This window comes from Narcine bancroftii, chromosome 5, assembly GCF_036971445.1.
Source record: "Narcine bancroftii isolate sNarBan1 chromosome 5, sNarBan1.hap1, whole genome shotgun sequence".
Lineage (NCBI taxonomy): Eukaryota > Metazoa > Chordata > Chondrichthyes > Torpediniformes > Narcinidae > Narcine > Narcine bancroftii.
The window spans coordinates 63,491,242-63,508,214 of NC_091473.1; the positions used below are offsets into that span (position 1 = coordinate 63,491,242).

Here is a 16,973-nt window from a genome sequence, read left to right on the forward strand (position 1 = left end):
GCTGCATCACATTATGGTACAGTTGTTGTAGAGCATCAGATCGGAGATCAATCCACAAGATCATAAAAGCAGCATAGAAGATCACTAAGGTATTACTCTCCCCCATCGACATGATTTACTGGGATCTGTGCCTAAAGTGGGCTCACAAAATTAGTGAGGACCCCTACACCCCGCATGCAAGATCTTCCAACTATGCCCATTGGAAAGAGATACAGGAGTAAAGCCAAAACCACCAGGCTGAGAAACAGATTCTTCCCACAGGCAGTGTGTCTGCTGAATGATTGATGAACTGCTCATGCAAACCCTTCGTGACTCTACTATTTATTTAACAATAGGGGTGGGTGTGGTCTGGCCCTGATGTCCCGCTCACCCAGGGAAAGTTCATATTAATATATCTTTCTCTGTGTAGTGATAGCCATGTGGCCGTTGTCTGGCTTGCCAGGCAGGAGGTCACTGCAAATGGCCTCTCCTGTATTACTGTGTCTGTAGCAACACCTTCTCATTAGTGTCCCCCGTTTTCACTGAGTTTGCTACGTCATGGCACGACTGACTGTCTGGCGGTATAACTGGATGGGTAGGCTGGGCTTGTTAACCTTGGTTGGCAGCCAGCCTAAGAGAAAGAAAACTGATTACAAACCCAGGCAGAAGGGACTTGTTAGCCTTGTCAGGCTATCCATCTAGGAGAAGAACACTCTGATGTAACACCTCTGACCTAAGGACTTGACTGTCACTGTCCCAGCTTGCTTGGCCATGGCAGATAAATCCCAGGTGTAAAGGATGGGGCCAATACTGCGTGCACTGCACTCCACCTAAAAAAAATCCATTGCGCAAGCTCAAAGGACCTGCCCATATCTATGATCCTTCCGAAATCTTCATTCGCGAAACCAAGCCAAGAATATTTATTTATTTTAATACTTGTATCTAGGTATTGTACATATGTTCCATTTGTGTGTATGTGTGTTATGTCTGTATGTGTGTTTGCAGTGTTTTTCACTGAGGACCGGAGAACACTGTTTTGTCAGGTTGTACTTGTTTAATCGGATGATAAATAAACTTGAAATGAATTTTCTCTGCAATGCCTGTACATTTCTCCTTAAATGCGGAGACCAAATCCCTACACACCCATCCGTGATTCATCTTACTAGTGTTTATAAACATAAGCACTGGCACTTCCCTACTTTTGTACACTGTACCTCCTTATAATAAAGAACAACATTCCATTGGTCGAGTTTATACCAGTGTATTTACTATATTAGTTGTACCTGTAAACTAAGTTTTTGATTTTCATGATCTGCAAAATTGTGCCCGTCTCACTCTGCTTCCAATTATTTGTTTTTTAATTCTTCCACAATATTTATCCTTCAACAACAGCACTGAAAAGGCAAGTTTTCTCGTTGTTTTTCACATTATTGGTTGGAATTTACTCCACACAAGTATCACATCAACAGCAACCACACATTGAAAATAGTCTTTTGAGTTTAAAGTTGTTTTGATATGCGCTGAGGTTGTGAAAGATGGATAAGAAATGAAGTTGGACAGTTACTACACCCAAGGCCAACCTACTTCTGGTTGCATTTAAAAACTCCCTTTGCTGTTGAGCAAGGTCTGTCATTGCAATTCCCAGGAAAGTGCTGAGGTCAGGCAAGTGATATTAAACTGATGGAAGTCAGTGGAATGGTTAACCATGGAGCAGTTGCATGAACTAAAACCACAGATAAACAGTAGCATTATGTGCTTAGGAAGCCTGTTCACAATTCTCCAGTTTCTACTGAGCTATTGAGGCACTGCTGTAAATCTGCCCTGGGATGAGACATCTGACTGACTTCCATGCTCCACATCACTCTTGGCATTAAAACAATCACCTGATTTTTAAGTGATAGCTCAGAGGATTTTTTTATTCACATTTGAAGGGAAATGCTTTTTTTTAACTAAATGGGGGAATCACGTGACTCATAAGGACACTCTCTTGGAACATGAGACATAGAACATTACAGCACAGTACAGGCCATTCAGCCAACAATGAATTACTTACCGATGGAAACCTACTCCACAACAATCTAGTTAAACAAGAAGTCAACTGCTCCACTGCAAAGTTTCTTCAAGGGATGACTACCCTGAAGTTTTCCTCCTGTCAGAATTACTATCACAGCTATCTAAATTTTCTTTACCTTATACACATCTTGCATCCATGTGTCTGTCTAAGTGTCTTTTAAATATCCTTACTGTACCATCCTCCACTACCAACCTCAGCAATGCATTCCAGGCACCCATCACTCTCTGAGTAAAAAACTTACCTCTGACATCTTCCCTATATTTTCCTCCACTCACCTTAAACAGACATCACCCCAGGATAATCTAAGCCTCCCTTAATCTTCTCTCTCTCCATGAAGTCACTTCTTATCTTTCATCACTCCCTATGTCATAGGTGCTCTGTGATTAGTAAGGGATTACTGAAGGTGGTATGTGAGTGGAAATAAAACATTTCAAAACCACTGTTTTAATTGTCCCTAATTGACTCGTTATGTGCACGGTTTCATCACTCCAGAGGAAATGGGCCAATGACAATTTTTCTCAAGCAAAACATTTCAGTAACTATTGGGTCTAGAGCAGTGGTTCTCAACCATTTTTCCCCACTCATATGCCACCTTAAGTAATCCCTTACTAATTACAGCATGCCTATGGCATAGAGATTACTTAAGGTGGTATGTGAGTGGAAAGAAAAGGTTTGAAAACCACTGCTCTAAAGCTTTGATTTCTAGAAGCATTGTCACAACTTTTGCCATTATTGCTGAGCTTGATGTGGAAACATTGTGTTGATTCTTCAATAGCAGTTAGTGAGATCATCCAGCAGTACAATTTAAATTCAGAGATACAGCACGGTAACAGGGTCCTTTCAGCCCAAATACACCCTTGTGACCAATTAACCTACTAATCCTGTACATTTTTGTATGGTGGAGGGAAACCAGAGCACTTGAGGAATACCCATGCAGATCACGGAAAGAATGTACAAACTTCTTACAGACAGTGGCAGATTCGAACCTGGATTGTTAGTGCCGTAATATCCAACCTGCCCTCAAATTTTGTTGGACTCATTTCAACCTCTCAAATAAGTCCAATCTCTGTCTCCATCTTGGGATTCAATTAACCGCAAGACATAGGAACAGAACGAAGCCATTTGGTCCATCGAGTCTGCCCCGCCATTCCATATGGCCGATTTACTACCCTTTCAAACCTTGTGCTCCTGCCTTCTCCCCATAACCCTTGATTCCCTTCCTAATCAAGAACTTATCCACTTCTATCTTAAATATATCCAAAGACTTGGCCTCTGTTTTAAAAACCTTTTACAAATGTTTTCACCTACAGCTAACCCAACCCAAAACGTTGACAGTCTACTTCTCTCCAAGGATGTTATTTGCTAATTGGGTAGCACTTTCTAAATGATAGCATAGACATGATGGATTGAATGGCATCCTTCTCCCAGATGCGAAAGATCCTATGTCACCATTTGGAGGAGTAAGTTTCCTCTCTTCCCATACCCCTGCCCCTCCAGTTACATGGCAAAACTTTATTCTACAATCGACACCACATTTTAAAAAATCGTCTTTATTGGTGAGAACTTGCTGATTTTCTACATCAAAATAGTTATCTTGTGGAACATTGTTAAATGTGGCCTGCAAAGTCCTAATGTTTCAAAAGGCTGCATATGTCTTCACTGACATCTTCAACACCTCACTGCAACAGTTCATCATTCCCACAGAGTTCAAGACAGCCACCATCATCCTGGTACCAAAGAGGGCAATAATAACAGACATCAATTTCTACCTCCCTGCAGCACTTACTTCCACCATTATGAAATAATTCAATCATCTGGTGATGGAACGCATCAAAGGACACCTCCCAGAGACACTGGACCCATTTTAATTCACCTGTGGAAGTAACTGTTTCACAGATGATGCTATAGCCTTGTCCCTTCACTCTGTCCTGAATCACCTGGTGAATGATGCCTGGTATGCTAGACGGCTTTTCATTGACTTCAGCTCAGCCTTTAATACAATCATTCCCCAGAGGCTGGTGGAGAAGCTACCCTCACTGGGACTCAACACCCCTCTCTGTAACTGGATTCTGGACTTCTTAATGAAAAGACCACAGTCTGTCCGGGTTGGTAGCAGAATGTCAAATATTGTCATGCTGTGCACTGGCGCATCTCAGGGCTGTGTGCTCAGTCCACTCTTATTCATGCTATTGATCCACGACTGCATTGCCAGATCAACCTCCAACAGTGTCATCAAGTTTGCAGATGACACGACAGTTGGCCTTATCAGCAACAACAACTGGTCGCAATACAGAGAAGAGGTGGAAAGTCTCTTGATATGGGGTGAGAGTAACACCTGAGTCTTTACATGGACACGATGAGAGAGATGATCGTGGACTTGAGGAGGACCAGGAATGACCACCCTCCACTACACACCAATCACTCTCTCTAGAGTGGAGGGCATCAAGTTCCTCGGAGTTCACTTAACTTGTGACACATCGAGAACATACGAAATCTCCTCACTTGTACAGTTACTGCAGAGAAATATCTGCAGCAAACCAAATGGTCAATCCATAGGACCATAAGAGTGGCAGAGAGGATCACTGGAGTCTCCCTTCCCACCATCGACGTGAACTACCAGGATCGTTGTCTGAAGAGGCTTGCAAAATCATGAGGACCCCTTCCACATTGGACACAGGATCTTCCAGCTACTCATGTTGGGAAAGTATCAAAGCCAGCACCACCAGGCTGAGGAACAGCTTCTTCTCGTGGGTGGTGAAAATGCTGAACGACCAAAGGAACTGCTCATACTAACACTCCGAGACTCTCGTATTCATGAAACCATATTTGTTTCTATACATGAATACTTGTCCTGCATGTGTATTGTTTGTCTAAATTTATGATCTGTCTGGTTGTGTGAATTGCACAGAGGACCAGAGAATGAATGCTGTTTTGTTATATTGTACTTGAGCAATCAGATGGAAATAAAGTTGACTTGACTTCACTTGATATAAATGCAAATCCTCCATCCTGTTAGGATTAATTTGATGAGATAATTGACTTTGTGGCTCTTTCCAAAGAACAAGTGGAATAGAATGCAAACCAGACAAAGTAACAAGGAAGAAATAAAAGAACAATCGCAACAGATTTGCTTAAGCGTCGAGATAAGAGAGTTCAAGAATTGGTTAGTCTGCTGTTTTGTTGCAATCCTTACAGGGCTAATGACCTGTCCTCTCCAAAGTCTGGAATAGAAATGATGCCATTGACATTTCCAACTTTCTGGACATCTCAACATTCACAAAGAGATGTTAGACTCCATAATTTGAACGACCAAAGGAACTGCCATCTGAGACTCTCATATGCACAAAGCAATATTTATTTACTTATTTGTGTAGATGAAGTACTTGTCCTGCATGTGTATTATCTGTCTGTATGTGTGTTGTGTCTGGTTGTGTGTTTGCATGTTTTGCACCGAGGACTGGAGAACACTGTTTCGTCAGGTTGTACAGCACTTGCACCGTCAGATATTAGGCTACATTAATTATCACTGAAATCAGATCCTTGCTAATAATTTGGACATATCAAACCGCTACAATCCCTTCATCACCACCTTCGCAGTGACAATCAGGATTAAACAATTATCTGTGACCCTGCCACCAACATCCAAACTGCATTGATTGCACAGTCTCTCCAGAATATGCACTGCAATTAAGGTTGTCTCCAACAAGGTCACATTTTATTGATCAAACATGCCATGTGGTCCCAAATAAAACAAAAACAGAAAATTCTAGAAATACTCAGTATGTCAGGCACCATTTGTTGAGAAAAAAAACAGAATCAACCTTTTCATCTGCGGTCTTCTCAATGCTCTTTAAGTAAAGGAAGCTTCTTCCAAACTCCCTTCTGAATTAATTAGAGTCAAATTCTTCTACCCTTTTTGTCCACTAATAAAACTCCCCTATTTTCTAGAACCACACTGGAAGGATCCCAGCCTGAAATGTTGGCCATTCTTTTTCTCCCACTGATGCTGCTCAACAGCTGAGTTCTTCCAGCAGATTTTTTTTTTGTCTTTAAGATTTATTCTCCACTTCTAAATGTTTCCTTAATCCAATCACCAAACTGTTTCACCAACAAGGGCAGCTTAATGTTAATCATGAGAGCAAAGGCAATGATAGATTTTATTTCTCTTCTGTTTCCTTATTTGTAAGCACCGCCTCATGATGTTTCAGGGTTTGAATCTGGCGCTGTCTATAAGGAGTTTGTACATTCTCCCTGTGTCTGCATGGGTTTCCTCCAGGTGCTCTGGTTTCCTCCCACCCTTCAAGACATGTGGGGGGTGTAGGTCGATTGGGTATAATTGGGCAGCACTGGCTCGTGGGCTGGAAGGGCTTGTCACCATCCTATGTGTCTAAAAACAATAATTGCTAAGCAGGGACATCCTGATAAGTTTACCCAGCAGGGGTATATGGGTAGAATTCAGGAATAGAAAAGGTGCCATCACTATAATGAGTTCATACTGTAGGCTACCCAATAGCCAACAGGAACTCGAGAAAGATGTGCAGATAACATGTGAAAACAACAAGATTATTGTAATGGTTGATTTTTAACTTCCCAAGTAGTGTCTTAGACTTCCTTAGAGCCTGCAGCTTTGATGAGACAGAATTTGTTGGGTGCATCCAGAACCATTTCTTGAAATAATGTGTAGATAACCAAAGTTTGTGTAGCAGTTACCTCATTGCTAATACAGCACAAGTGACCTGGGTTCAAATCTACCACTGTCTGTAAGGAGTTTGTACATTCTCCCCATGACCATGTGGGTTTCCTTTGAGTGCTCCAGTTTCCTCCCATATACCGAAGACATATGGTTTTAGTAAGTTAATTGGTCACATGGGGGTAATTGAGCACCGGGGTTCGTGGGCCGGAAGGGCCAGTCACCATGCTGTATCGCTAAATTAAATCCAACTGGAGATGGGGCTTAACAGATGTTACATTGGGGAACAAACCAGACCTGGTGATCAAAGTACCAACTGTGAATATTTTATATTCTTTCCTTTTATATTTATCATAATTTTTTCCTTCTTGCATGTTAATTATACTTAAATTGTCACTGGTCTGTTTTATGTACCTTGGAAGCTGCAGCAAGTAAGACTTTGATTGCATCAGTATCTGAACATCTTCTTTGGCTTGGCTTCGTGGACGAAGATTTATGGAGGGGGTAAATGTCCATGTCAGCTGCAGGCTCGTTTGTGGCTGACAAGTCCGATGCGGGACAGGCAGACACGGTTGCAGCGGTTGCAGGGGAAAATTGGTTGGTTAGGGTTGGGTGTTGGGTTTTTCCTCCTTTGTCTTTTGTCAGTGAGGTGGGCTCTGCGGTCTTCTTCAAAGGAGGTTGCTGCCCGCCAAACTGTGAGGCGCCAAGATGCACGGTTTGAGGCGATATCAGCCCACTGGCATTGGTCAATGTGGCAGGCACCAAGAGATTTATTTAGGCAGTCCTTGTACCTCTTCTTTGGTGCACCTCTGTCACGGTGGCCAGTGGAGAGCTCGCCATATAACACGATCTTGGGAAGGCGATGGTCCTCCATTCTGGAGATGTGACCCACCCAGCGCAGCAGCTGGATCTTCAGCAGCGTGGACTCGATGCTGTCGGCCTCTGCCATCTCGAGTACTTCGATGTTAGGGATGAAGGCGCTCCAATGAATGTTGAGGATGGAGCGGAGACAACGCTGGTGGAAGCGTTCTAGGAGCCGTAGGTGATGCCGGTAGAGGACCCATGATTCGGAGCCGAACAGGAGTGTGGGTATGACAACGGCTCTGTATACGCTTATCTTTGTGAGGTTTCTCAGTTGGTTGTTTTTCCAGACTCTTTTGTGTAGTCTTCCAAAGGCGCTATTTGCCTTGGCGAGTCTGTTGTCTATCTCGTTGTCGATCCTTGCATCTGATGAAATGGTGCAGCCGAGATAGGTAAACTGGTTGACTGTTTTGAGTTTTGTGTGCCCGATGGAGATGTGGGAGGGCTGGTAGTCAAGGTGGGGAGCTGGCTGATGGAGGACCTCCGTTTTCTTCAGGCTGACTTCCAGGCCAAACATTTTGGCAGTTTCCGCAAAACAGGATGTTAAGCGCTGAAGAGCTGGCTCTGAATGGGCAACTAAAGCAGCATCGTCTGCAAAGAGTAGTTCACGGACAAGTTGCTCTTGTGTCTTGGTGTGAGCTTGCAGGCGCCTCAGATTGAAGAGACTGCCATCCGTGCAGTACCGGATGTAAACAGCGTCTTCATTGTTGAGGTCTTTCATGGCTTGGTTCAGCATCATGCTGAAGAAGATTGAAAAGAGGGTTGGTGCGAGAACGCAGCCTTGCTTCACACCATTGTTAATGGAGAAGGGTTCAGAGAGCTCATTGCTGTATCTGATCCGACCTTGTTGGTTTTCATGCAGTTGGATAACCATGTTGAGGATTATTTATGTATATGACAAGAAACTCTTTTTTTCCCTCAGTCAACATGAAGTTACAAAACAAACAAAATCAAAGAAACGTTACAGATATGTACAATAAAATACCAGAATTGAACTATATGTTGATGTACAAAAAAGGAAGAATCAACACGTTATCACAATTATCAAATTCTCCACTATTGTTTATAAATACAAAATTACACACCGTGCCAATCCTTAAAAGTAAAGTAGGAAACAGAAAATAGAAAAGAGAAAAAAGAGAAAGACCCTTTTCCCCCAGAGGAAAAGGAAAAAAGAAAAAGAGGTAATTCTCCCATATAATGTCATAAAATCATCTGTTTTCCAAAAGCATTAACTACACACAGATGAAACATTCATCTAGAGCTTACTTCCTCCTTTAAGGGATTAATATCTTGACACAGACATCAGTAGGGATACTGGAGTTAGTGGTATTGGAGACCGGAGGGGGGAAATCACCTCTGTATCTTAAATATGGGTTCCATATTCTTAAAAACATGTTGTATCAATTTCTGAGGTTGTAAGTAATCTTCTCCAGGGGAACACAACTATGCATCCAGTGGGTCAGATTTAATTGAGTGTATTATGTATTTCCTGGCCACCACTAAAAAGAGTTTAACAAATTTCAATTGATATTTTGACAGCTTCATTTTAGATTTTATAGCTGCTAATTTCCCCAATAAAAATAATTCTGGCACCTGAGGGTATCAAATTCCAGTAATTTCTCCCAGGAGATTCCCAAAATCTTCCCAGATGGATCCCACCTTAGGCCATGACCAGGTTGAATCTTGACCGCATCAAAAATATAAATTGGATAATTCAGATTTAAATTTATTTAATTTATTTAATTTTTGATGCAAAAAATTATATTGCACCAGCTGATACCTTACATTAATTGTATTGCTCACACTGTCCCAACATAGGTCAGACCAACAAAATGGATCAATTTCTATACCCAAATCTGATTCCTATCTCTTTCTTGACATATCTATCCTTTGCTTAGGGGCTTCCACCTTAAATAAGAAATACACTTTTGAGATAAATTTCTTTGCGATCCCCTTTTGAACCAGAGTCTCTATTTCAGTACATTGTGGTAAGATCAGTGCTGGACCTAATTTATCCCTTAAATAAGATCTTAAATGAAGATTGCAGAAAAAGGATGTATTTAAAACTCCAAATTTATTCCTGATTTGTTCAAATATCCCTTCTCAAATCAATCTTCGATATATTTGATCCTGTTCTGAGACCAATTTTCTAGAATTTTATTATCAACTGTTAATGGAATTAATTTATTTTGAACAAGGGTTGTTTTGGATGAAAGGCCTCTCCTAACACCAATTTGACCATTGAGTTTATTCCAAATTGTAATAATATGTTTTAGTAAGGGGGCTTCCTTAGGACCAGTTAGTAATTTAGAATTCCATTTATTCATAAAATTTTCTGCTATCTTCTTACCAACCTTATGCAGTTCCAACTTTACCCAAGATGAATTGTCTCCTCCGTCAAAGAGAGAGGTGACGAACTTCATTTGGGTTGCCCAATAATATTTTTTTAAAGTCTGAGACCTTTAATCCTCCCAGTTCATAATTCCAGATTAATTTATCATAGAGACTTTGGGAAATTTACCCTTCCTAATATATTTATTTAAATAATAATATATTTATTTAAATTCTGAAATAATCATTGTGGTATTAAAACAGGTACATTTTGGAAAATATATTGTAATTTAAGGAATATATTCATTTTTATACAAATGGCTCTTCCAAAGTAATTGGAAGAGTTATCTATTTATTTAAATCATCCTCAATTTTCCAAAGCGAGGGAAGATAATTAAATTTATATAAATTCTGTGTTATTTATCTTAACACCTAAATATTTTATCCCATTAAGCAGCCACTTAGTGAGAGTCTCTTTTAACATGATCATAATTCCCACCTGTAAATGCCATTACTTCACTTTTTCCCAATTAACTTTATAGCCTGAGAAAGTCCCAAAAAATTCCAATTTAGACTGCAATTTTTGTAATGAACTCGTTGGGTCTGTCAGATATATCAGAACATCATCAGCAAATAGATTGATTTTATGTTTTTCCTGGTTAACTCTGAAGCCTTTTATGTCTGGAACTTGGTGGATAGATTCTGCTATTGATTCGATAGGGCTGGAGATAATGGCCAACCCTGTCTACTTGTTTTGTTCAATGGGAACACCAATGAGATTTGACCATTAATGATTACTTTCACTTTAGGCTCATAATATAGAGCTTTAACCTGATTAATAGATACCTTTCCTAGTTCAAATTTTCCCAAAAGAGTCCCATTCCAGTCTGTCGATAGCTTTCTCTGCTTCTAGGGCCAGGTAACACTCAGTTCATCTCTTGTTTGTGCCAGATGGATAATACTGAGCAGTCTGCTAACATTGTCCACAGACTGCCTCTTCTGAATGAAACCTGTATGATCTACATTTATTAATTCAAGCAAACATGCTGCTAATCTATTTACCAAAGCTTCAGCAACGTTCTTATAGTCCGTATTCAATAATGATATAGGTCGATAAGTTGACAGTTTCAATGGGTCCCTATCTTTTTTGGGAATAATTCCAGGAGTGTATCCCCATAAGTAGAGGTATCAATAAATCTTTAAATTCTTTATAAAATTTGGGTGGGAACCTATCTTCTTCAAGGGATTTATTAACTTGCAAGGATAACAATACTTCCCATATCTCAACTTGATTAAAGGGAGAGTTTAAACCCCCCTGTTTTTCTAAATTCAAATTTGGAAGGTCCAATTGTGACAAGAAACTCTCTATTTTATTCAAATGATTGAGATTTCTATGAATTCATATAAAATTATTTAAAGGCTTCATTTATGTCCTTTGGTTTATAGGAGATCCTACCCACGTTTGACTTAATTTCATTTGTCTTTCTTGACGCTTGCTCTGATTTCAACTGCCAAGAGAGGACCTTGTGGGATCTTTCCCCTAGCTCATAGTACCTTTGCTTAGATTTTGTTATCATTTTTCCATTCTATACGTTTATTGTATTGTACTTGAGCTAGATGTCCTCCTTCTTTAAACAATGCGGCTTTCCCTCTACCACCATTAACTCGGCATTCACTTGCATATCCTCCATTACCCGTGTATCTGCCCTGACCCTCTTTGCCCCCACAAAGATAGGATTCCCCTTGTCCTCACTTACCACCCCACCCCAACAGCCTCCACATCCAACACATCTTTCTCCACCATGTCCACCACCTACTACATGATCCCACCACCAGACACATATTCCCCTCATCAGAGAGACTGAATGCAGACTGGGAGATCACTTTGTTGAGCACCTCAGCTCTGTCTGCTGCAATAGCGTGGATCTCCCAGTGGCTACACATTTCAATTCTCCATCCCACTCCTTTGCTGACATGTCTGTCCATGGACACATGTACTGCTAGACTGAGACCACCTATAAATTGGAGAAAAACACCTCATCTTCTGACTGGGCACCCTCTAATTGGATGGCATTAATATCGACCTCTGATTTTCATTAAACCCCCTACCTGTGCACCCCTCCCCCCCCCCACTTTCCCTGTTGACTCCATTCCCTGTATCCTTTGGAACAGATATGATCCTAGTCCCTTATCATATCCGATTAACACCTTTTGTTGGTCTGGATTCCTTCCCCATTGTTTGAATTCTGAGACTTTCTGCTTCTGCCTTTTCTGATTTTTCCTTGAAGAAGGGCTTGTGCGCGAAATATCAGCAATGTATCTTTGTCTCCTATAGATGCTGAAAAGACCGGCTGATTTCTTCCAGCATTCAGTGTTTTTACTTATCTCCCAATGGCCAACCATTTCAATTCTGCTCCCCACTCCTGCACTGACACGTCTGTCCAAGGCTGCACTGTCAAACCAGGGCCACCCTTAAGTTGGAGGAGCAACATACAATATTCTGTCTGGGCAGTCACCAACCGGACGGCATTAGCATCGACTTCTCTGGTTTCTGTTAGACCACTCCCTCTTCTCCCCTATCCCTCTGTCTCCTTTCCTCCAGTTTCCACCCCTACCATCTCCATTCAGAGCTTTCTCCCATCCTGTTTTCTCTTGTGCCCTCCCTCTGTTATCTACCTATGACCTCTTGCCTGTTCTCCTCACCCTGCCCTTACATCCCACCATTTTCTTCAGATATTTGCCTAAAATTTGCTCATACTTTCATGAAGGGCTCAAGCTGAAACGTTGGTTATGTTTCTTTATCTTTGCTGTATAAAGGACACTGTTTGACCTGTTGAGTTTCTCCAGCATTGTGTTTTTTGTCAATCGCTGTGGCTGCAGACTTCTGTGTTTCACGCTTGGATTTTTTAACCTCATTTCTTTATTGCTGATGTACTGAGTTTGTCTGACAGCTATCTTAAGTTGCAAGCTTGTTCAAGTATACTAGTTGTGTGGAATTAATGTTAGCTTAGATTTCTCCTTTACCACTGAAGTAAATATTTGAATATGCTCGAGTTCCAGGAACTGAAGCTCTTGACTTGCACATTTGCACATTTGGATTATCTCTGCCTTATCTGATTAATAATTTTGAAATGTGAAGCTTTGTTTAGTCATCTGTTGACTGTGATTTCTGCCAAGAAAGGGAAATTTTATTTGTTTTGTTGACATTATTATGAAAATTGCCAAGTTTAAGTTTATTGTCACATGTACCAAAATGCAGTGATACAGGTTGTTTTGCAAGTAGACACTTCTGTACAACAAGCACAAAAGTGCAGCTACAGAGGAAGATCATTTGGTACGGAGCAAAGGCAACATCATTTTACTATTTTGAGATTCATTCAGGAGTCTGATAACAATGGTGTAACGCGACTGATTGCACTCAGAAACAAGTGAGGAGTACCAACACACTCTTAATATCTTACAATCAATGACCAGTAGACACAATGGTCCTCAGGTGAATTTGAGGTAAGGTGGGAAACCCAGGGTTTATATTGGGGTAGGTGAGGGTGGAGCCAGGCATCTGAGCAATACATAGACAGGGAATTCTAGTTCACTGCATTCACCTCTTCCTTCAGAAGAGAACCTGTGGATGTAAAACAGAGACCATTCATTCAAAGAAAAAATGAATCGTTTACAAATATTTACAAGTTAAGTCTGTCAGGGGGTCCGGTAATTCTGGTTGAGTACCGCAGTACTGGAGGACTTTGGACTTCCTGAACCTCCTGGAGCCCCTGTGGTACAGGGTCAGTGGGTCTTGAGGGTTCCGGCTCTGGTCGCTGAGTGGATTGGACCACATCCCAAGCAGTGTCCTCCAGGATCCTGAATGGGATACTCAGTAGTTCCTGCCAGGTCTCTGATTGAGACGGTGTTCTCTCTGCCGTCAGGTTATTCCATGTAGGCATACATTGGGTTGGCATTCAGCAGGTGCACCGTCTTGATCAGGGTTTATATTAGGGGTCTGTCTTTCCCAGGGTTTATATTGGGGGAGGTGAGGGTGGAGCCAGGGGAGGAGCCAGCCATCTGAACAATACATAGTGAATTCCAGTTCACTGCAAACGGGAAATAATTTGTCCTTGAATCTGGTGGTGTGTAATCTCACGCTTGTGAATCTTACAGACCTGGAGTGGAAGAGAGCAGTGGCTAGGGTGGAATGAGTCTTATAATATGTTGGCTGCTTTTCCAAGGTAGCAGGAGTTGTGGATGGAGTAGCATTCATGATACTCTGAGTCACGGTCACAACTCTCCGCAGTTTCTTGTGTACATGAACAGAGCACTTCCTGTACTACACGGGTTTGAATCTCTTTCAGCAGTAATTGTTAATGGATGGATGCTGATGTTGCAAGTAAGTTGTCTCACATCTTAGCTACCTCCAAGAAGAATTCCTGCACTTCTTCCCAGAAATCAGCAAATGGCTGGCACTGGTGAGGAACCCCTTTCTTGTTAAAGTCAACTAAGTCCCTGATGATCCTGCAAGATGAACTCATTGACCTTCAAAATGATTCTGGATGCAGAAATGTGTTTGAGACTTCATTTATCTCTGAATTTCAGCCAAAAATGATGGATAGTTACCCCAACATTACAAAGGAGCATCTTCAAAAGATCCTGCCCTTCACAACCACTTATCTTAGTGAATCAGGCTTTTCGATGCTGCTGCAATTGAAGACAAAAGCATGAAACCGCATTGATGTGGAGGCAGATCTCAGGTGTGTTTTATCTACTACAGAACCAAAGATGTAGAAACTGGCAAAGAAACTTCATTAACAGAGGTCTCATTAAAGTGACTTGAACTTTGATTTTGATTGAGATTTTTTATGTTCAGTGTATGCTTGCGGTATTTTTAGTTCTTTAAAAATGTTAAATAAAATACTTTTTTAGATCAAGATGTGTTTCTTGCACAGCTGCCTTTGACTTGAAAATATTCCTCAGTCATTACTACTAGTGGGCCATGGCATGTTAGGCTGGAAATCATGTGGGCCTTAGACCAGTAAAGGTTGAGAACCACTGGGCTAGAAGATCACTGAGGTCTCCCTTTCCCCTAATGACATCATTCTTTTGGAGTGTTGCTTAAATAGGGCTCAAATAATTATTTAGGATCCTTTCCAGCCATTACACAGAATCTTTGACCTATGACCATCAAGAAAGTGGTACAGGAGCATAAAATTCAGGTAAATAGCTTCTTCCCACAGACTGTAAGATAGATGAACAATATCTTGTAATTTTGGGTCTCTATAAATCAAGTGAGTAAATTATTCTGAAATATTTATACATAGTTTTATGTATACATGTAACTACTATGTGATTTATCAGAAATGTGCATGTATGTATGTGGACCGTGGTTGGAGGATATCGTGTTTCATCTGTTTGTATGGATAGTCAGACGATAATAAGCTTGAACTTAAACATGGAGAAAAGAAAGTGAAAGAAACCAGAGGAGAAGGAATAATCTGCTGGTGGAACTTAGGTAGGTTGACATTTCAGGATAGGGCCTGCAGTAGGGCAGAAAGTGGAGAGGGGAGAGAGCCAGTACAGAGGCAGGGGCTTGCTGGTGATGGGTGGAACCAAGTGAGTGGGGGGGGGGGCGGGGGGATGATGGGCAGATGGTGCCAAAGAGAGGAAGGGAAGAGAGGAGCCAGGTTAAAGCTCAATGTATAGAAGATGGCAAGGATGACAGAGCTAGAGCATTTCTCTTTGGAGTGACAGAGGATGAAAGGTGACTGAGTAGATATATATAAGATTATGAGGGTCATAGAAAGGGTGGACAGCCAGCATCTTTTTCCTGGGGTGACAATAGCAAATACCAAAGGATATCTGTTTAAGTTGAGTGGAGGAAAGTTTAGGGGAGATGTCAGAGGTAATTTTATTTTTCCACAAAGCGGTGGGTGTATGGAATGCACTGCTGGGGGTGATGGGTACAATAGGGACATTCAAAAGACTCAGGCGCACAGATGTAATAAAAGTAGAAGGTTATGGGTATGTGGTAGGGAAGGGTTGTGAAATAGGTTTGCATAAAGTGCCCTCCATAATGTTTTGGATGAAAACACTTTTTTTTCCTTTATTTGCCGGTGTAATCAAACAATTCACGTGATTAAGTTGCACATCCCAGATTTTATTAAAGTGTATTTGTGTACATTTTGGTTTGACCATGTAGAAATTATAGCACTTTTTATTCATAGTCCCCTCATTTCAGGGCCGCATAATATTTTGAACATAACAATGATATTAAAATAGACATGTTTAGTACTTTGTTGCATATCTCTCGCATGTAATGACTACTTGAAGTCTGTGATCATGGACATTGCCAGGTTCTGAGTATCTTCTCTGGTGATGCTCTGCCACACCTCCACTGTGGCTCCTGCTTGTTTCAGGAGCTTATTCCCTTAATTTTATCTTCAGCATATGAAAGGCATGCTCAATTGGATTTAGATCGGGTAACTGATTTGGCCATTGAAGAATTTCTCTGTTTTTAGCTTTGAAAAACTCCTTTGTTGCTTTAGCAGTATTTCTGGGATCTTGCAATAGGATGAAGCACCACCAATGAGTTTGGAGCCATTTGGTCAAACTTGAGCCACTAAGATATTTCTATGCACCTCAGAATTCATTTTTCTACTGCCATCAGCAGTTACATCATCCATGAAGATAAGTGTGGCAGTAATACATGCCCAGGCCATAACATCCCCACCACCACGTTTCACAGATGAGGTGATATGTTTTGGATCTTGGACATTACCTTACACCTCCACACATTGTTCTTGCCATCACTCTGATACAGGTTTGTTATATAAGCCATCTCGGCCTCTCTAGCCCAAACCGATTTTAAATAATTTCCTCGAGTCCCACTTACCTGCACCCTGCCCATATCCCTCCAATCCCCGGACATCCATGCATCTATCCAACATTTTCTTAAATGACAAAATTGACCTTGGTGCAACCATCTCTTCTAGAAGGTCATTCCACTCAGCCACCACTCTCTGGGTGAAGAAGCTCCCTCTCAAGTTA

The 16,973-nt window shown here is 41.2% G+C and overlaps 1 protein-coding gene across 2 annotated transcripts in view; it reads left to right on the forward strand.

Annotated features, from left to right (window-relative positions):
* The window catches only part of kiaa1614 (KIAA1614 ortholog), a 170,323-nt gene that overhangs the window by 106,168 nt on the left and 47,182 nt on the right, over positions 1-16,973 (forward strand). The gene's annotated exons all lie outside the window — the stretch shown is intronic.